The sequence below is a fragment of the Anas platyrhynchos genome, chromosome 7 (genome assembly GCF_047663525.1).
Source record: "Anas platyrhynchos isolate ZD024472 breed Pekin duck chromosome 7, IASCAAS_PekinDuck_T2T, whole genome shotgun sequence".
NCBI classification, from domain to species: domain Eukaryota; kingdom Metazoa; phylum Chordata; class Aves; order Anseriformes; family Anatidae; genus Anas; species Anas platyrhynchos.
The window spans coordinates 19911080-19933489 of NC_092593.1; the positions used below are offsets into that span (position 1 = coordinate 19911080).

Below are 22410 nucleotides of genomic sequence, written 5' to 3' on the forward strand. Positions count from 1 at the left end.
GGTATATTGATTAAATGGTGAGAGCTTTTAGTCAAAATAGAGGCCTGTAGAGCCATAAAATTGTCATGTGCATGCAGTATTCTTTCTGTCCATGTGTCTGGCCGGTGGACAGCCTGTGAACCACTGAAATAAATTAAGTGCCCTAATTTTTTATTTTTTTTTTTGCTATACCTGACAGGCAGATAGTAGCCGCTTTAGAATGTGATTTGTCTCAAATGCTACAAGGGATTTCTGTGGTCTTATCTGGTATATTCTGGACATAAAACATAAGAGGTGTTTTTACTGAAGGGGAGTACTGTACCAAATACGATAGTCTTCAGGAATCTATTTGCATTCAGAGCCCTCTTCAAATTAATATATATATATATACACATATATATAAAAAATAAAGATACCCTTCTCTGATAACAGCAGTATAATTTCACTTTTTTTTTTTTTTTCACCAAAACCAGTGATCCTTTAGATAGTTAAATCTAATTTATGTACTGAATCGCTGTTAGTATCAGTGAAGATCATTGGTCTACCATTCAGTCTTTGTTATACCTAGTGACAGAAAAGACAAACTGTGATTTATGGGTACTGTACATGATTCCTTGGCCGTGCTGCCAGCTCTTTATCAGTTGAAGTGCAAAACTTTTTGCAGTTGGGCTTTTGACCCTTTGTAAAGGGCCTCTCCCTTTGATGGAGAGGTGTTGTGTATCAATCAAAAGGTGTTTCAAACACAAGTTAAGAAATAGCAGTTGCCTGCAGACTATGGTCAATAAGAAATAAGACAAGATGCAAACAAGTAGAAAGGCAAGAAGGAAAAAAATAAACAGCTAAGGATGCCGCTGGTATTTGTTTGCTAGTAATCTCACCTGGAATTACCTGTCTTGGAAAGAGAGTTGAAGGGATTAATAACTAGATTATTTTGGAAATGTCAAAATAAAAGGGAGGGGGAGGGAATGTGAAAAACTTGCAGAAGCCATTACTTTCTACCTCTGCACTTAACTTGTGAATTATATTAATATAATTCCTTTCATTTATTCCTGAACACTGTTTGTTTTGCGCACACACCTTTCTACAGAGGAGATGAGATTGCAGTAGACACACAGATAATATCTAAATTATGCTGTATGATTATAAGCATTCAGAAACCATACAGTATGTCCAAACCATTTATTCCTACAGAACGTGAAAAGCCTAGCGGACAGTAATCCTAATGGTGATTGGTACTATAAGAGGTAGAATAATGCAGATGATGAATAAAAATGATCCTGTTCCAGACCAAGAAATGCTTAGCCTGACTAATTCTAAAAAAAAAAAAAAAGTTTCTACCATTTTCATAATCTTCCTCATATGTATGAGGAAGCCTATCAATCAACTTTCTTTAACTGAAGCCAGCTGGCAGGTAACACTACAGTTTGTCAACCACCAGTAAATAAAATGTTATGTTCCAAAAAAATTCAATTCTCAAAGCCCAGCCCTAAAGATTAATGAAGCTTTTCCTCCAGCTGAAGAATTTTGTACAAACAGTGAGTTTTTATATACATTTTTCCTCACCTTTCTTAAAAACAGATTTGAACCAATTTTAAAGCTACGGAAGCTATAGGACTAGAAACTATAAATCTGGCTGTATTATAATTGATACATAGATATAGATGTATTATATAAAATCTTCAAAATACATCTAGATGATGTATTATATAAAATCTTCAAAAGGTAAAACCATAGTTCAATTTATTTTCTGTTTTGCATAGTTACAGTAAAACATTATATTCATTTTTCTGAATCTCCTGTTCTAAGGCAAGACATCACAAGACAAGATGCCTGGTTGTATGCTTTTTTCCTACTTCACCTGCGGTGCACTTAGTTTCTTCTTTCAGTTAGTTGTGATTTAGTTTGAAATATCAAACTGTAATGAACTTCCAAAATCCAAGTTAATCTTCATTACTATTTACATCTTTCCCTTTAAATACTTTGATGCAAATTCCTCAAGGAGGTGGCAGGGAAGGAATATGAGCAGTGCAGTCATGGAGGCAAAAGGGTCCATGTGTTTGAAGAATCTGAAGTCCACCTTAGTTGCCAGACAGCACAAACACTTCTTCCAGTGCCTTCCAGCACATGCTCTTGTTCTTAAATATTTTCTCAGTAGGCTCAGTTTAGTTATCCAAATATTTATCTGGAGCAAACTGAAACCCAACTCTGCTATCTTGCAGCAGAGAAAAAATTAATTGGTCTCTGGACAACCTAAACTTTTGAAGACTTTTTAAGTCTTTGTTGGGCTCTGTTTTAAATCATTACATTCTAGCTAACTCTTGTAATGAGCAGCACTTGTTTTTTCATCCAAGATACTTAACACAAATCACTGTATCAAAGCTGAATATGTTTTATCAGATTATATAAACCTTCCTGGTGTTGTAGGTTTTGTAAAATTAAGCTTTCTGGATTTTTGTGTGTCATCTTCTTTCTGGCTAGTCTACATTGTTTGGAGTCTTGGTCTTAATGCAGCAGTCAGTCAGCTTTGTGTTAAATTTTAGAATATTAATCATTTGATGCATACCCCTTCTTTTTATCTTTTCCAGTGGCCTCTAGAGCTCTCTACCTCAAAGAGCTTTCTACAGCTTGCTGTTGGTGCATACTGAAGCATTCATGGGATCAATGGAGTCTGATAATTTTATTGTATAAATATCCTTAAAAAGATTCTGGGACCTTCAATCATGATTGACACTATACAATTATTTGTCCATTTGCTCTGTATCCAGTGTACAGAGTGAACTACATTACTTCCTAATCCCATCCTCCTCTTCAGAGAAGCCCATATAAATCTCTGAGGAAACACCTGTGCAGACCCAGATATTCCCACTTTCATTCCCACTTCTGGGTGGTGAACCACCACACTTAAGATGAACCTCAAATGTAATCCAAGTATTACAAAACTAGAAAAATATCTATATAGATTTCCAAAAAATTGGTATGTTAGAGAGCTTGTTCACTAACTCATGTTTTTGTTCAAAATATTTTGTGTAATATAGGAAGGAAAGATTGTATTTTGTTCATAGTTGTGCAAATAAAAATATACTTAAATTTGTTTTGGTGTTGGTTTGTTTTTTTAAACTGGGATTCTTGGGTACTTGTATGTTTCTGCATGGGATTAATACTAATATACCTAATACTTTAAAAGGTCATAGAGCATATTTTCAATAAGAAAGAGTATCACCCTCCTATTTTGAAAAATCACATAGATATGTATACTTTATCAAAAATAAAATATAAAAATATGTCCAAAAGATGAAACTCAGTCATCATCAGTTATGACTCAGAAGTAATCTCAGAAAAAACGCAGTGTTAGAAGTGAACCACTTCACTAAATTTAAAAATTTAGACAAAATATTTGTGTATTTTTGGCACCTGATGTTCAGCTGTAATCTTAGAAAATAAAGGACATTATAGTCTGATATATTTGGTACATCTTATTTAATAACTAGAAATACATTGAAGCTGTATACTTTCTAAGTAGCATTAGCACGGTGATAAACACTCAAAATTCTGCCAACTGTGTGGAACAGGCTATTTGGGGGTTGGCTTTGTGTCAGCTCTCTGTTTATGATTTAGAGGAAAAATAATTTTCTCTAAGGGAAATTTAGAAATATAATGAAGAACCTCAGAGTTGAGAGATTTTTTTTCCCAATTGTTTTTGCTTGTTGGGCAATAGGATTTATTTTTCTATACTGAATGTACACTACACATTATGTCTGGGTGGAAAAGGGCAGTGCTTCCCGCCCACCCCACCAAAAGTCCTGCCGAGATTTAGAAATGGAAATGTAGAGCCCAGCATTCAGCTCCATTCCTGCAATGAGGTGTGTGTCTGACCAAAGCCAGCACAAGAAGCAGAAGCATAGTGGGAATTTGTAGTAATAATGATAGAGATGGTATTGACAGTCTGACATGGCAAATTCTTGCTTCCCGGGGGAATGACTTGCAGTTAGCAGATAAGGTCAGACAGAGGATGTTTCTTATCCAAGCATCATCAGCTGCACAAAGTGTTGCTAGTTCACCCCTAGGCAAGTGGCCTTGTCATCTACACCTGCTTCTGCCATTATACCCTGATACAGACCTGACCTTTTTTTATCCTTGAAGCTTTTGTGTTACCTATACATGTGTATCTTGGGCTTTGGAGGTAAAAGATGGAAATACGAATTTCCATTATCTAAACAAATATCTACTTACAAAAACAAAGCAAACAGTTCCTTAGTTTGTTCTATAAGGTATTCTGGTGTTGGTATTAAGGTATTGTGGTGTGCTAAAATACTGTATTTTTAACTGTGTTCGTAGCCATTTTGCCAAGGAAAGATCTACATTAAGATCTAAAAGACATGCATCACCCTCCAGTATTTATTCTTGGTATTACCTTTGTGCTATTCCTGAATCATCCCATCTATGGTTTGCATGTATGCATGCAAAGAGGTACTGAAGGTCTCTGATCCCCAGAGAAAATCAGGCTGCATTATAGTGAGTAGGGAAGATCACTGCTCCTCTTACCTACTTCCCTAGGATAATCCCTCTGAAAGAAGCCATGTAGAGGCTCATGGATTTCTTGACATAAATTTCAAACAGACGTGAAGTTTTGATGCTCCTTTTCTGCTGTGAACTGGCTAGCCAAAGAATCGTGCTGTTTGAACTCTTCCTAAAAGTGAAATGATCTACTCCCGCTCTGTAGCTAAATGTTGTAACCTCTTTGGATATGTAGCAGCCACACTCTGTATTCTATTTACATAAAAGTGGCACTTTTTTAACTTCACTGTTACCAAACCTATCTCCTTATATTCATGAGAAATAAACATTTTTATATCTTTTTATTCCAATTTAATTCTCAAGAGCAAAGCGTGGCAGGAGTTGAATTCAGTGCTTTTTTTTTCTTCTCTCCCTAAAAACATCAATGAGCATGCAGAGGATACAGGGAGATGGTGCAGTTTCTTACTATACCTTAAATTCACTAAGATAATCTTTTTTTTTGATTAACTATAATATATGTGAAAGTGAGCTTCAATGGACTGATTGCTTCCAGGTGCTCTAACTATACAATGAGAACAATGAAATCAGAGTTTTCAGGGATATGAGTAAGAAAAGAAAGCATTTAACGTGTTCTCTTAAAAATAACTTCATTCATCTTATGTGAACTAAACTAACCACGTGCTTCTAGTACATATTCGGTTTCTGCACTAATCTAGGATTTTGAGGTTTTTGTCAAAGCATCCTTGCTGCAACTTTGTCAAGCAGAGTTTGAATAAAATCTCAAGACAAAAAGTAGGAGACTGAGGAAAAAGTCAACTCCTAGTAAAAGAATTCATGTATCATACTATAAGAACTATATGACATATTGCAAAATGAAACAAAAGCAAAGCTCAGTGATCTTTCCACTGCTCTTTCCTGGCATTCAACCCTCATCTATGTCATAGCTGTTACAGTACTGAATTAAAGTGCATTCATTTTTTTGTTTTCATTGTCTGTCTGCTTTGCTCTCTTTGTTTTTACTTATTTATTGTTATTGAGTTGACTTCCATGAGGCATTGATGCATTTTGGTGGAAAAGACAGCATATATTCAGGTTCTAATGTTTTAAAACATAGAATAGACTACTAGAAAGGATGGGGTAAATTGTTTTCAATATGAAATGATATAGCTGGAAATGGAATCTCTAAGCTTATTCTTAGTTATGTGTTATTATAAGTTGAATTTTGTATGACATAAAAACACATGTACATAGAAGTACAAAAGGAAAATTAAATTCTTCCACTTTTCTGATTATCTTTAATATTTTTTTTTCATTTTTAGCAAAGAACAAGAGCCTTCTCTTTATAGTTATAAATAAAAAGCAATAAAAATGACACTGAGATTGAATGAGGACCTTGGTAAAGGAGGTTGGAGCCAGGCATTGCCAACTCAAGAAAATTAATGTGTGTATACACACACGTGCTCTGAAGGGAGGACAGAGATGAAATAGGAGAGGGTGGCAAGAGATCATTAAAAGATTGACTGAAAACAAATGTCTAGAAAGTAGAATTAATAAGAATAACTCAGCATGGAGGTTGAGAACGAAACTTGGAGAGGCGAGACAGCACTGCTGGCAAGGGGAGGTGCTGGGACATCTTTTTGCAGCAGGCTGCTGCAACTCTGCAGACAAGAGCTGTGTGACTGCAATGAGAAGAAAGGAGCAAGACCGAAGAGGAAACAAAGACATGGGCAGTTAGCCTCTGCACACCTCCCAAGGCCTGAAACTAAGACTCCTAGTTCTCATGGCTCCTCTGCTATCAACAAATATGTACATCTGCTGGCATACAACCCATCTTTGTGCAATACCCTAACTTATTTACAAACTCTATGGTGTTTGCTATCCATAGTTATTTTCAATAGGGTGGTGAGGTGTGGGGAGTGTGGGTGTCCGAGGATTATCATTAACTTTTTACAAATGTCATGCCCCTTCATTGTGCCAAAGTCAATTCTAAAAAGAACAAAAGTCAGATTTGCATGCTAAGTCAGCTTTGTTGCTTACCTAAATACTCCTAAAGCTCTCAGGAACCTGACCATAAGGTTTTAACTGTCCTGTTACGTCAGGACAGTAAGCAGTAACTCAGATTGAAATGTATAGCATGTTTGCCAGAGAAATGACTCCACTCTTTCAACATCTTTCTTTGCAACATAATATAAAAGGCAATTTGTCATTTCGTTGGGCAAACTAAATAACTGCAATTCAATACAAAAAAAGTATAAAATATATGAAGAGCTAAGTCCTGGTGTCTGCCATATCTGCATAGCTGATGGTTCAATATGTTTTTATTGTTGTTATTTTCTAACTCTTAATATTTTTGAGAGAAGCCAAAAGGATTCCCATTTATTTATAGATTTTCCCTTTTGCAACAGTATCATGTAGCCTTATGGTTGTTTATGGAGTAATATCACCCTGTGCGTGGTATTATCACATACAGAATCCATGCAGTTCTGTAAGCATCAGGAGAACTTGTAGATTGTAATTTATATAATCAGACAATGTGTGACATTTGTAGATGGCTTTTTGTAGGTATTCTCCAAATATAAACAATTTTCTGTGCTGATGATCCTGTTATGAAACTGTTGAGAGTAACTGTGGAAATAAAACTTTCCCCAGGAGTAATACACTTTTGGAATCAGATTTGGAATCCTTTTTGTTATAAAGACAAGAGCCTACTGTTTAAGGAGAGCTGTGCAGTTTCGCATGTTTGCATAATTCTTCCTTCATTTTGCTAGCTCACTCTGGAGAGCGTCATAATGGAAGATGAGAAAATGTGTTACGAGTGATGGGGGTCTTTTTTCCTGAAAAATCATCGGTAATCCTCTGCTATTGTTTTAAAATATGTGTTAGGACATACAGAGAAAGTGTTCTTGTAACTTGTCATTTTATTACAATCAGGATAACACTTCTCTCATGTTCACATGCAGTTATTACCTTAAGAGAGCACTGAGGTTATGAAAGAAGGAAACACACCCACAGAAAACTTGGGTATCCTAGTAGTAGAGTTTTCCTCTATTGTTCACTTTATTTTTGGTTCAAATGCAATGTCTGTTGAGAACCTGCATTCTCTGAACAGGAGTTCAGAAGCATTTCAAGTCTTGCTGATTGAAAATTGGTGTTTGGCAATGAAGGTTGTAAAACTGCCTGCTTATTGCAAGGCTACTAAAGCAGTAGAGATGGATGACTGGATCAGTAATAGGCTTTTCATATATTATTATTTTAGTGATGAAGCAGAGCAGTAGGGAAATCATAACTTCTCAGTGCCGACATATGACCAAGTTCTGCAGACATGGAATATTAATTAAAATGATGAACACTTGGCAAAAAAAGATTTGAGAAGTTTGTCTTCAAAAGATTTTAACAAGTTCATTTCTGAGAGCAATCTAACTCTTAAGGCAACCTATCCCCTACTAGGAACCTTATTTAAAGTCTGTTGAAAACATGCAAAAAGATTCCCTTTGACCTACATGATCATTCAATCATTCGGTTAAGTCTTCATCTGCCTTATGGCAGATCCCTTGCAATGTGATGCTGACCTTTGTGAGGCTCTCATTCTGGGGTCAGTGCGGTCTGGCTAGCAGGGAGAAAGACAACAGAAGATATAACAACAACCAGAAGGTGATTCACAGTAAAGCTTTTGCCTTTGTTTACAATAGCCTACATTGTCTTTTACACTCAATGATCTCTTTATGCACCTGAAAGAGGCTCTTGTTTAGGTAGCAATTCCCATTTTATTGCTGTGCTGGTTTTCCCACTTTTGGAGCTGGAAACAGTATGTCCACATCATTGCAGCACCACGCCTCAGCTAACTGGGAAGGGCTATGTGACCAGCAAAGTTTTAAGAACAGGAGGCAAAAGATCAGTTTTCATAACAACGCTTTCCTGGAATTCTGTTATGCTTTTGTGATGCAAATTGATCCCATAATTCACAGTTCACATGAAATGCTATACCACATAGCCAAGAGCAACTGATCACTGATGAGTCCTTTTTCTATCAGTATTTTGACAGCAAAACAGTATCACGGAGTGTACTAACATCTTAAACCACAGTGGAAGGCAATCAAGTCAAACTGAGAACTCAAATTTTCCTCATCAGGAACAGCATACAGTACCTACTAGATTAAGATCCCCATTCAAGTAAAGGTCCAGTACCACCAAGAAAGGTGAAAAATCCACTGCATATATTGATGATATTTTACTTAAATTATAAAGAAAGCCCTTTGTCAAAAATGTTTCAGTATTCTATGAAAGGAACTTAAAAGTACTTTGTATTTAGATTATTTCATATATCATTTTAAAAAGCAAAATATTTATTTTACAGAACTCACTTGGAGAGAATAAATTTGGTGTAAAGATAGTTATTTAAAGACAGATAATATTTTATCCTTGCCAGTAGTTGCAGTATATGTCAGAAAGCCAATCAATTCTGTCATGGACCACGATGGTGCTTAAGAAATGGAAAACATCTCTCCTGGCAGGTTCACTATTCATTTCTGACACCTGGCTGGTACAATATTGAGCACTTAAATTTATGAAAGATGTTAGTCTGAAAATAAAGCATAATGCTTTCTTCCACTGAACCTCCTTCTGATTTTCTTCACAGCTGATTTGTACAAAATTTTTATTTTTTTAGTAAAGGATTTATTTCAGAAGGTTTTCATATAAATGCTTGGTTATATGTGGACAGCCATTCTTTTGCATGCTTGAGAAAAAGATAATGAAATCTACCTAGATTTCACTACCTGGTTGCTGCTTCCTTTTTCCTTTGTGTTTCATGAAGCATTTTTTTTCCTCTTAGATGCTGATTAAGCTTACCATAACTCTGGATGGGTAATTCACTCTGCAAATGGAAACAGTATTTTGCTTGCATACTGTTTGCCACAAAGGCTGAAATTTTACTCACATTTTTGGGGTGTGAAACTTGCTAGTCTACTGGTGGCAAAAAACCCTCCTCCCACCTACTGAAAGAACAATAGAAACCTGTATTTTTGAAATGGCAGTCAACAGATGAAACAAGTAGTCTCCTTCCGCAACCCTACGTTTTTCTATATGCAGTTGCCTTCAAAATGCTCCAAACAGGGTATAAAATTGATCACGCAGCCCCTGCTGCAAACAATTTTCCTTGTTTACTACTCCCTTTTTTACTCACTGTATAAACAAACACACACGGTTGCAGAAATCCCAGAACTGTTTATCTGCATGTTCCATAGCCTGTGCCCAGAAATTGTATTTGTTTCACTAGCTGTAGAGAAGACTAACCTGCATGTGTTTGTCTGTAGATTACCAAGCCTACACAGAAAATAAGACTGTTGTACATTAAATGCAGAAATCTGCAGTCACTTTGTGGTATTGGATTTGGTATGCTTTTTGCTTCAGTACAACACATGCATGAATTGCTGAAGAAAGGGGACTTTGCCCTATGGGTAGTCCTGAGAAGATTTAAATTACAGAGGGTCTAGAATATAATACCATCCTGTTCTGGGGGGGGGGGGGGGGGAAAGGGGAACAGAAATAATAAAAGTTATAAGGGTGAAGACATTCAGGGACACATTTTAAATACAAATTTTGAGTAACATTTGACCAGTTAGTTTAGCTTGACCAATGGATTGAATCCCTTTGATTGTATTTTTACTAAATTGAAATGTTTGCTAAAAGTTTGAAATGCTTTTGTGTGGTAGAAGAGAGTTGTACTCAGTACAAAATGTTTTAATGTCTGGGCAAAATCTGCAGCAATAAAGATGTGATGGGAAGATGGCCCATGTTTAAAATTGTTAAAGTTAGCAGTGAAGTCCAGATTTCATCCACTCTGTGTTTCAGGTTATTCTTAAAATACGTGCTATTGGAAATGTAACATGAAGTAATTTTAGACAGATATTCTGTTCTACCTGGACTGTGCTCAATTATGTAAAATTAAAGTAATATATATTTTTATTTACATTTGAAGGCTATAAATTGGGTCTCATCAGTGATGGAGAAACATACTATGTGTATTTCTGTACAGCACTGATCAGCTTGGGAGAAAGTCTTTAAAGAAACTTACAAGAACTTGTTTTTTTTGTTTCTTTGTTTCTTTGTTAATGCCATGCTAATTCTGTCCAATTTTATTTCAAGTAGAGGATAGGACCATTATCATTTAATACAGTGGCCTGGTCAAGACCTAAATTTTCCACCATGGCAGAGAAGAAGGCAACGCATCTGTGGTGAGACAATGGCTTAGCAACCCCTTAGAGATGTCTGTAGATGTTTTAGGCTAATTTGTAACAGGGGTTTTGTCTGGATTCCTCTCCTCCTCAGCTTTGCATGCTGTTGCTGACCTAAAGACACAGATGAAATCAGTAAGTCTGGACTTGTCAGAATGATCAGGACAGCCTATACACATTTCAAACCAGTACAATTCATTCTTCAAAAATACTGAATTCTCTTTGGTGAGAAAGTGTTGAGAAAACTTGTTTGTTCTATAAAAACCCTTGTGTCAGCAATGCACCACAGAGATTTACAATGGGTTTTTCTTCTAGAAGACTTGACATATTGATCTTTGGGCACTGCACAGTACAGTAGCCCATCATCAGTAAAATGCTAAACTGGCATTTCTCTTTTAGAACAAGTTAACAGTTATAATCCAAGCTCATTAGTGTGAGTTTTCCATTGATTTCTGTAGCACCTGGACGTATGATCGTACAAAAAAAGAATTTGCAAGCAAGAATAGCTACATGTTAATTACTTTGTGATTCTTACACAACTGTAAAAACAACGTGTAATTCATGTGATTTCTTTTTCTTTTTCGATAACTGATAACATTTTCTAAAGAGGAAAATGAATCAGTAGATAAAAATCTGAATAAATTCAAATAAGTGTACAGGATAATAAATACATGTCCATCATGGTGAAGTTATAAAAGATTTTTTTAAAAACTAGTTGGAAGAATAAGGAAGAAGTTTTAAAAATTTCTTATGTCATCCATGCTGTAACATGTCAACAGTAAATGATGAATGAAAGATGAACAACTGAATTTGAATGTAAACTGTGCTTGTGGAATACTTAAAAAAAAAAAAAAAAAAGGGCTGAATTTTTTCATAGTACCCATACAGAGCTTTCTGTAACTTGGAATAAACCCCCCATTAAAGGTAAATTGGGTCTTCTCTCAAAATAAAACCAGTGCAATGTAGAAGAAGACTATGAGTCTTTGTCTTTATGTAATACAGATGAGGTAGCTGAATATTTTTTAGACCTAATGTAAGTGGGAATTATTTGTGAAGGAAAAGGAGATGTTAAAAGCTAAGAACATGAGTAACCACTATGCAGTTAAATGTAGTGCAAGCAAATCAGAAGGCTTTTCTAAGTTACACATCTGTCTTATAATAGCAAATGTTCCTGTAAAGCCGTTGTCAATCTATAAAAAGAGTAGACCATTTGTCTAAAGTGCTTCTCAGTCACATGGAGACAGACCATAAGTAGTACAGCATCATTTGCAGAGATAAACCTATTTACCAGAGATAGTCAAAGATGTTTACATTAGGAAACTGCCTTTTATGGAAACTTTTGGAAAAGTTCTTAAACTTAATGTTCTCCTTGAACAAGCTTTCTCGTTTTGAAATTTACAAAGCTTGCTTATCCATGTTTGCTAAACATTGTACAATATACTATTATTTATGGAGTTTGCAGTGAGGGGAAAAAGAAAGATTCATGAAGCTTTTAAATCAAGTCAACTCTCCATCGTCTGAGATGAAAACAGACTGGAAGAAGCCATGTTGTGCAGACTGTGAAAGCGTATAATTCCACTGCTCCTGAAGCACGGTGACCAGCTCTCCTGGAACTGCTCAGTATGGATGCTGCACAAACACATGAAGCCTGCTCAGGTGCTACAGGGTCTGCCCAAGCCAGCAGGATATTTTGGAACCAGAAATGCTCTCAGGGCACAGCATACGTGCTAAAACTGCCTTCACAAGGAGCACTTCACAAGGAGTATGTAGGATCTTCATGTTACCACCCAAAACATCTCATATTTGGTTCCTCCAGATGCCATGTTCTGGCTGCACCACAGTGCTGCTATTGCCTCTCCAGACCTGAGCTGGCCCTGTCTGTATCCATTTTTATTCTGCCCATAGTATCCACAACCCAGGCACTTACATACCAAACCAGGCCACACGCAATGCACCCACAATTATCTCTTATTTACAGAAATTTTTAGCGAGTGACTTCAGGGATACTGTCTAGAGTAGGTAGTAAATTCCTCTGAAATAGGGGAATACCTGAGTTCAGAGCTTGCAAAAAGTCCCGTTCCACATAAATAGAAATATAAACTACGCCAGGAAGCAACGCCTTAGAATAACCAATGGACAACCTTCCCGTGGCTGAGCAGCAGGAATCTTTTACCAAACAAGTCATTTGCTGGCATCACAAGGCACACATAGATAATATTGTCTGTCTCTCATATGTTAGAATGCTTTTAATTGTGCTGTCACTAAAACTGTGGTAGGAGAAGGAGAATTTGTTTTCAGTTGACCTTGCCTTTTGACCCCTTCAATTTCAGGCAAACCTAGGTCCAGGAGGAGAGCGATGAGAAGCATGAGGGCCAGGTGGGTACAGATCTCACACTTGAGGGAAAGAAGCATTTTGGAAATGGAAAAATTTCAGTTAGGATCACCACCGAGTGCAAAGCTGTGGTACGAATTTAACTGTACTGCCAAGGAGTCAACACAAGAGAAAGTGATTACAAATGAAAATCCAGAAAACGGTAGTGCTCTCATAAGTTTCGCAGTTTGCAGAAATGCATTTTTTCCTCTTGTCACTTAAATTCCTTTCAGAGAGCATGTTCTGAATTTACACTTTTTTGTCAGGCATGTCTGCTGCCTCCAGTCACGATAGTCACGATGGGGACCTAAACTGCTTGTAATGAATCAGCAGATACCCTGTATTAGAGAAAAGAAAGGCGAAGAAAAATCATTTGCCTCATGACAAGCCTGTTAGGTGGTTTTCAACTGGCTACAGCATAGTCTAAATTAGCACTTTTTTATTATTTTCCTAAAAAGATACTGCTTAAATTCATTGATTTTAAATTTTCTGTACTCAGAAACATTAAATGGTCATTTGCCTCAACTTCTGCTGGTATTCTTGGCTATCAGTAGTTTTCTCAGAAGCTCAGAACTGCCCTTGCAAGGCAGTTCAACTTTCTCCTGACTTGAGAAGTATTTTTCATGCAACATCATTATTTTTGGATTTTTTCTTGTAACCTTTTTTACTAGGTCACCATCTGCTATAGCAGCTGCATATTTTGTGTGAAGTAGATAGGACGCTGGTTTTGTATTTAGGAGCACGCACCTGCGAGGGCCCTATGTCCCATGCGAACAATGACCTTGGCAGAGCATGGAGCCTGTGAGAACAGCAGCACCTACTGAACCGCTGCTGTCATCCCTGTCACACACCAGGCATCTGCTTGTGCTTCAAACCAAGCGGCATCAATTGTAGGGAGGGCATTAGAAATGTGATAAGCAATAATGTTATGAAATACTTATATAATTTAGGGCTATTCAGCCCAATAGGCATGACAAAATGTTTTGGAAGAATTAAGGTTAACCAAATGTGAGGTTTGACTCTGCAGTTCTTATTGAATAATGACCATAGCCATTTTCTCTTAAAAGCGATCATAGGATTCATCTAGAAATGCTTAGAAGAATATAGACACCGACTGATCTGAAAAAGTAAAAGAATGAAATAAATGGCTGATGCCAATATGCATCTTTTAGTAAAAAGCACAGACTTAACCATATCAGTAAACTACAGGTGCTGAAGGAACTTCCAACATTTAACATACTGTGGTAGAATAAATTTCTGCAAAGCCTGCTAGGAAGGTAGCAGTAATACCGTTGATTTAGGATGTGCTGGGCATATTTTTGGAGCAAGTTTCTATAAGGGAAGTTATAACTAATCCATTCTTTGTACAAATAAGGTGAAGGGAAGTGAATTGATTGCTATTTCTTCAGTATATAAAATTATGACTTGTTTGGAAAAATAGTAGTTGCAGGTTTGCTGTACCATTTAAACTATTTTTAACTGAGAAGTAAGAGCTTGTGATGGAGTTGGAAGGATTTACTTCTTAGAAACATTAAAAAATTAAAACCAGCCACAAAAAAATCTCTTCCACTCCCCCTTATTTTAACTTGAAAGAACAGAAATAAGAGGTGTTTAACAAACTTTACCAGTAGTTTATAGTCTTAACCATTTTCTCAACTACCTAGATCAATGAGCAGATGCAGTTATGGCTTTGTGTGCCAGCAGTACATGTTGAGTATGAGTTACCCTTATGCAGAAGTCTGTTATGTCTATATATATAAACAATGTGTGTTTTTATTTATATATATACACACATATGTATACACACACACATATATATATGAATATATATATCACATATATATTATATATATGAAAACTATATTTCCAACTATATATATAAGAAATTAAATATATATGCATATATATTTTGCATATACTAGTAGTAATTAATTTTTAAGTAATTCAGGAAATCAACTTGACTCTGGACCACTTGAATCTGTTTCGAATAACAGCAAAAATTGCTGATTTCCACTCAAGTATACAAATTGAGAGAACTCCACTGCATCTTAAGGCATTCAAATGACTGCTATAAGAACCAGCTGCAAGTGTGTCAAACAAATATAATGCAGCAAGGAGACTAGTTCTGCTTCAGGCACCTGTGGATCAAATTCACTGCCAAGTCTGGAACTTTTTGGTAGCTGCAGTTTTGTTACAGAAACTATGTATTCACCTTAATAATTAGTTTCCTTACTGATATTCCTTTTATTAGTAGGAACTCACCAGAAGAAAGCCCCTTTTTATTTTAGCTGCTTTTTCCAATACTTTCAAATTAGTCCATGACTCCACACAGACTTACTTCCTCTGCAGATGACAAAAGCTTTCTTGATCACATGAATGTAATCTTCTGTTAATGAGAACTCTTGAGATTTCCAACACAAGCAGCAAATTTACAGAAAATTGTTTCTCTTTTTTTTTAGGATTCATTTCATGAAATACTACTAAATTAGGTCATACATGAAAGTTTTATGCTCAGATCTCTAAAAAAAACATAACTGTTACCGTTCGCTAGTGATAAAATATTTTAATAACATTCTACTTAAATCTCCAAGCATCCATTTGCTGCTATTTAAAAATACTATAGTATAAATGAAATACTGGTCCCAGGTTTCACACAAAGCAAAAAAGTGAGATGTGACTAAACTAGGCTGGATGTGATTCAAGAAAAGTTTCACTACATATTTTACAGAGCTATTAATAAAATTATAAAATAAATCAATAATGAGATTTATGTTTCTACTTAATATTATTGACTTTTTTTAGTGGAAAGAGTAGATCCTACTAGGCACTATATATTTTCTAGTTTCATTACCGAAAATGGCCTTTTTTCTATTTTGGAGTAGCCAATGCTCCAAAAAGAGAAGGAAAAAAATATATTTTCCCTTCCCATTTTTAATTTTTGAGTCCTGAAGATTTGATATGGTGTATCTAGTGATAATTTCCCTCTCATTATTGCACATAACATGCAAAGCTTTTCAACAAACTTATTTTCCTATAAAAAGAAGTAATAAAGTCTCTTATTATCTGCCCATTATCCTATGAAGATTTCAGTTCAAATGAACTGTTTATCACAGCTTTATGATCATAATTAGTGTTCATTCTTAACACAAAAATTATGTTTAAAACGCCAACCCTTATTTGTAATATGTGATCAGTGTTAGATTGATTTTCCTCTGCTAGGATAATATTTAAAATAGAGTTTACAAGATTTCGGTGACCACTTGGCATTTTCTTTGCCATCCTCAGGGGTTTTCCCTCTGTGTTCTAGTGTAACAGAAGCAATTTTAATTAGTATCTTTATGAGATAATTGTAGAATGGTTCTTAGGATGACTGATACGAATTCACATGTAAAACTGGTACCATCAGAGCACTCTGCTGGAGTCTGAGCTATTGATTTTCTCCATGGAGAAATAGAGACTACTTAGAATATCAAGGTTTTTCAGATGGAAAATTATAGGAAATAAAAGGTTTTAAGAGAGAGAGAGAGAGAAATGCCTTCCTTCAGTACTTTCTGTTTTATAGAAGTCTTTAAACTCTAAATGAATTTAAGCTTATTTCTGGAGGCAGAAGATTGATGATGGGGGAAGACACATGAAAGAGAAACTAAAAACAAAAGGCAAAGGTCAGGTAGAGGGAATCATTAGACTTACAAAGAAAGAATGCTGAGTTCCCTTATGCAGGATGTTCCTCTCAAATGTGTTCTTCATTCAGTTTGACTTTGTGGTGCTGCAGTACAGGTATTACGCTAGACCAGCTATATCAGGAAATCCAGTCCTAACTCTTGAAGGTTACAGAGCTACAGTAACTTACTTAGTAGTATATTGGAGAATATCCCTGTAATCTTTACTATCTAAAATCCTGTGTATCAACTCTACTTCTCAAAGTGAAAGCTGCAGCATCATTCAAGGCTAGTATGTAGTACTGGATTTTGTAAAATCTAGCTGTAAAGCCTGAACGTTTAGTGCCAGAGATTCAGGTTCTTTAGGTCTGTCCTTGTACTTATCAAACAAAAAACAGTCTAGCAGGTGTTGATACAAACCAGAAAACCTCCTTCTACATCTTTCAACTCATTAAAGGTTTTCCTAGTTCACTCTGTCTGTTCAATCATCAGTGTAAAGACCCATCATTTGGAGTGGACACAAAATGATGGAGTAAAGACTATACTGGGGAATCACAGACAGAGTGATTCATGAGGTAGTTCAGGAGTTGCTACTGAGGCAGTATGGGAATAAAAGCTTTCAGAAATCTATCATGGGGGAAGAAGTACAAGGAGAAAATAGTTATACAAGTTAATGAAGACTGTATGAAATTCATCAGTTCTAAAACTGTTGACCTGCAGAATAAACTCATTAAAAACAAAACAAAACAAAACAAAACCAAAAAAAAAAAAAAACTGTCTTCCAGCACATAGGAAGATCAGAATATAATATCAAACCTGTAAAAAAATATACTGCAATAATACAGATAAGGAAATGCTTAAGAAATTTTAGCATACAGTATACTGTCAATCTTTACTCTCATTTTAAGATGCTAAAGTAAGTCTTCAATGAATTTCTTGAATGTTTGAGAGTTGGTTTTCTAAAGACATGAACATATTTCCATGAAATCTTGAGAAATGGAGATAGAGAAGATAGAAGCAGCAGTTTTCTAAAATTTGAAGCTGAACAATTTAGTGTTACCTGCCATTGCCATTGGCAGCCAGGAGGGCCAACCGTGTCCTGGGGTGCATCAAGCACGGCATCGCTAGTAGGTCGAGGGAGGTGATTGTCCCGCTCTACTCTGCGCTGGTGCGGCCTCACCTCGAGTACTGTGTGCAGTTCTGGGCACCACAGTATAAAAAGGACATGAAACTGTTGGAGAGTGTCCAGAGGAGGGCTACGAAGATGGTGAAAGGCCTGGAGGGGAAGACGTACGAGGAACGGCTGAGGGCACTGGGCCTGTTCAGCCTGGAGAAGAGGAGGCTGAGGGGAGACCTCATCGCAGTCTACAACTTCCTCGTAAGGGGGTGTCGAGAGGCAGGAGACCTTTTCTCCATTAACACCAGCGACAGGACCCGCGGGAATGGAGTTAAGCTGAGGCAGGGGAAGTTTAGGCTGGACATCAGGAAGGGGTTCTTCACAGAGAGAGTGGTTGCACACTGGAACAGGCTCCCCAGGGAAGTGGTCACTGCACCGAGCCTGACTGAATTTAAGAAGAGATTGGACTGTGCACTTAGTCACATGGTCTGAACTTGGGTAGACCTGTGCGGTGTCAAGAGTTGGACTTGATGATCCTTAAGGGTCCCTTCCAACTCAGGATATTCTATGATTCTATGATTCTATGATTTGCACCATCTGGGGGTATTGTTCAGATACACTATGATTCCTACACAAAGCAGACAAGAACTGTGCGTGTCAAAGACTGTTACTTCTCTAATAGTTTCCTACGAAGAGACTAGGGAATAGATGGCATAAGTAGTCTGTTAACTCTCTGTTATGCAAGGGATGTCAACAGAACAAACAGATGATTTTTCTGTGCTGAATTAGAACAGTGTTATTTCCACTAGGGTCTGCTGCTTACAAAAAGGCAGTAAGTGCTGACAAATTCTTGGAACTTTTAAAGTGTGATTTACAAGAAAATTACCTAGATTGTTCAACTGGGAAGTCTTAGACATGTTTGTTCCCCAATCTCCCGCATTCATTATTTGTATTTCTACTCATTCTTCCTTACTAGTTAACTGCAGTTTGTGGACTGTAGCAAGCAGTAGCAAGAACATTTGTGATATTGACTCCTTCTTTTTGTTTTATTCTTTTTTGTTACTTTCATTCTATAAGGTCTTATCAGAAAATATTTTAAGTCTGTTCAGGTTAAGAACAGAAAAAGAATATCCTTCATTCTAATAGTTTTGGCTGAATGATGAGAAAGTGACGATACAAAGAGATCTGAGGTGGTCTACATTCTATTTCATAATGATTAAAGTAGACATGAAGTTTTGTGTTTATTAGTTTTAACTACCTGAATTAAAAGATATCAATTAAACATATTGTAATTTAACTTTAAGAAACTTCTAAGAATTGAAAAAAAAATCAAAAAGAAATTACTGCAAAAATAGCTCCAGCCATGATTAATGCAAGATTGTGTTTGTGAATGGATAAATAATTCATGAAATAAGAGGTCTGACTAAATATTCATAGATATTCTGTTAAATACAAATTAAGTAAATATAGATTGATCCTTGGGGTAATGTTACCAATATTCCTATGTTATATAGTGTCATCTATGTGAGAAAATGAATTTGTGAGGAAAAGAGCAAAGTGAGTGAGGTGAAGCTATAGAAAAGGCAGTTTAAACCTGAGGGGGTTGCCTGTGGGCAAGTGAAATAGAATTTATCCATTCTCACATTCTAACAAGAAGGGACGTTTTTGTTTACCTTTTTGCTGGCCCTCCTTTAAAAGTCTCAGAGTTGCCTGAAAATTTGATTGGTAGTGGTAGCTAAATCTAACGGTGAGAGTGATGTTATCTTACATCAACACCCCGGCATTTTAGGGTAATATATGAAGAACTTGGATGCCTGGGAGCTGGTTGATTACTGAAATACTGCCTGTTAAAATGTCAGAAAGATGCCACATTTTGTAAGTCAAAGAGGAACTTCCATATGTTAGATAACTTCATAGCCATTCTAGTCATTCTGTATAGAGAAACCAGATTTTTTTCTCTTTCATTCCCTAATGCAATTGTATGGATAGGAAGATTATATAGGTACACAGTTTTTAATGTTTGCTTTTGAAGGTCTTTTTTTTTTTTTTTTTTTTTTTTTTTTTTTGGAGGGTCTATATACAATGGATAACAAATACCATAAGAGAATTATCCAATTTATAAAAACTGTGAAAATCCCAGCTCACTCCACTCCTGGATTACCCAAAGAGGACAGGACACACAAGACATCATATTCCAGATTTTTTTTGAGATTAAAGCTTGAGCAGGTTTTAGAGTGAAATGAAGTGTGGCACCTTCTGTGAACTGCATTAAAGATAAAAGGGGTGAGTAAAGCCTCTTGCTTTCTTTAGTATCTACTTTTTATGACATATTTCTCTCTCTATAACAAGCATTTACATTTTGAGAAGCCAGAAGTCAAGTCAATTTTTAAAAAACATACATTGGTAGGGAGGTGTGAACTCCTTTGACATCATTCTGATACTGTTTGAATGTCAGTGGTTAAAAGTTCAGTGCTACCATTCTGAATTCTTTCAGGAAAAATGAAATCAAAGAGAAGAAGCAGAAAGAAAAGTTCAAAGGGGGGAGAATAAGCAAGGAGAATGAGGAAAAGCAATAGAGAGCTCTCGAGTAAAGCATGGTAAGTGGGAAGACTAAAAGGAATGGTGGTCGTGTGGCAGTGACTGACATTCTCGGTCCTCATGGATACCTTGCTATATAGGTTATCCTTCTATTCTCGTCCACTCATATAGGTCACCTCCTATGCTATATCTCTCCTGTAAATAGGAGAGTTTTTCTCTCTAGAAAGTAACAAAGTTTTCAATTAAAAAGAATCTTTAAATAGTGTATTTTGTATATTTTTGATATTTTTGTACATCTGTATGTATGTTAGAGTATATTATGATATCTAATACATTTTATATACATGCATGTATACATTTGCATATATATATATATACATACACATGCTTCTATTCTTACTTTTATTAAAGTTTCAGAATTTAATATTTTTTGCCTGGGACTGTTGTCCTGTTTCAGGGACTATTTTTAAATATAATGTCTAAATAACAATAGGTAGTAACCTAAAATGTTTACATATTAACAGTTTTAGGGTAATGTAGAGTCAGAGAAACGTTTGCACTTTGTAAACTTTCTTCTGAAAACAATGCAAATGCAAGTCTAAAACAAATTACTGGAATTCACGTGCTAATTACATAATATATTAGGTCATAATTATAGCATATAATTATGAACATAATTATGTTATTATGCTCTTTTCTATTTATTTAATGTGATCATTATTTATTTTCTTTGTGATTCATATGGCTTTATGATAGCAATTTCTAATACTATAGAGGTGATATTTTAAAAGCTTGCAATAGACAAGAATTTCTGAAAGCTAATAAAATGTTAATTTAAAAGAAGTGGGCTTATATATGTTATTTAATTTTATAACAAAGACTGGACTCTTATGGTGGGTAGATCAGTTTTCTGCATACATTTCCAAGACAATACATGTACATAGCTCTGAGAATGCCCACCGAGTGTGGTATTACCAGCTCCTGTTTTTCAGAATTCCTCCTTCAGGTAAACAACCAAAGAAGAGAAAAGAATCATTTGCACTGCTATGTATGTCCTTTGCTTTGCAGTAAGTTTAAGTATTCTGTTTACCATGGTTTTTGTAACACCAGCTAATCAGTAAAACTGAATTCTCAAACAGCTGAAAATCTGGGTGAGATCTTCCATAAAGTAGAGCTCCCTCTAGTCGTTGGATATAAACTCAACTGTGTTTTAACCTACACTAGAGGCTAACTGGCTAACTGGAAACATAAAAATATATACATCTCATGTGTCAACAACTTTTAGGCCAAGAAGTCATAATGCTCAATGGAGTGGTAAACAGGTGTCAGCATATTAAGATGATTTTATATTTTTGATAATTCAAAGGGGAGTGTAGTTCTTTGCTTGACTGGAGAGACCAGGTTTCTCAGGCTGAAAAAGTGAGTCTCAGTAAAATAAAGTTGAGAACTTTGTGCTTTGAATTGATTGAACACGTGTCTTCTTTCAGCTTGAGAAGTTATAGTTTAGAAAGACTAAATATTAACTTAAAATACCCCCAGTATTATATGAAGGTTAAATCATGTTGAAAACAGCTGATTTACTACTTGAGTGAGTGACAGTAATATTTTTTTCAATGTTTCCCGTAAAGTATGTGAACTGAGCCAGTGCTCTTCTAATTTTGTAATTATTGTAGAGGCTGAGAATAGCATTTTAATTGCATCTCTCATTTACCTAATTTAGCTAATCAAATATTAAAATATTACTTTGAATGATACTACAACAATATGAAAGCACATAGCATCAACGACTGTGTCATTAAAAGCAAGGTTTAGTTTTCCATATTCCTTCTGTGTCTTGTAGTAAGTGGCAAAAATACTAGACAATCAATAATATCTATTGATGCAGGTTTCACATTTTCTTCTACCGTGTGGCAAATGCTACTATATTATTTAATACTAAAAGATGCGGCAAAACAAATATAGTTTCTTCATATTTAGGTTCACCAGTCTGAAATAAGT

The 22410-nt window shown here is 35.8% G+C and overlaps 1 protein-coding gene across 8 annotated transcripts in view; it reads left to right on the forward strand.

The window, feature by feature from the left end:
• The window catches only part of B3GALT1 (beta-1,3-galactosyltransferase 1), a 202842-nt gene that overhangs the window by 21082 nt on the left and 159350 nt on the right, over positions 1–22410 (forward strand). The window contains exon 2 of one of the 8 annotated variants that reach the window (XR_011810618.1): positions 2565–3070. The exons of 6 other annotated variants lie outside the window; for them this stretch is intronic. The gene's annotated coding sequence lies outside the window, so the exon portion shown is untranslated. Of the gene's footprint in view, positions 1–2564; positions 3071–20368; positions 20472–22410 lie in introns of those variants that run through there. One more of the 8 variants, XM_072040931.1, reaches the window with a different exon arrangement.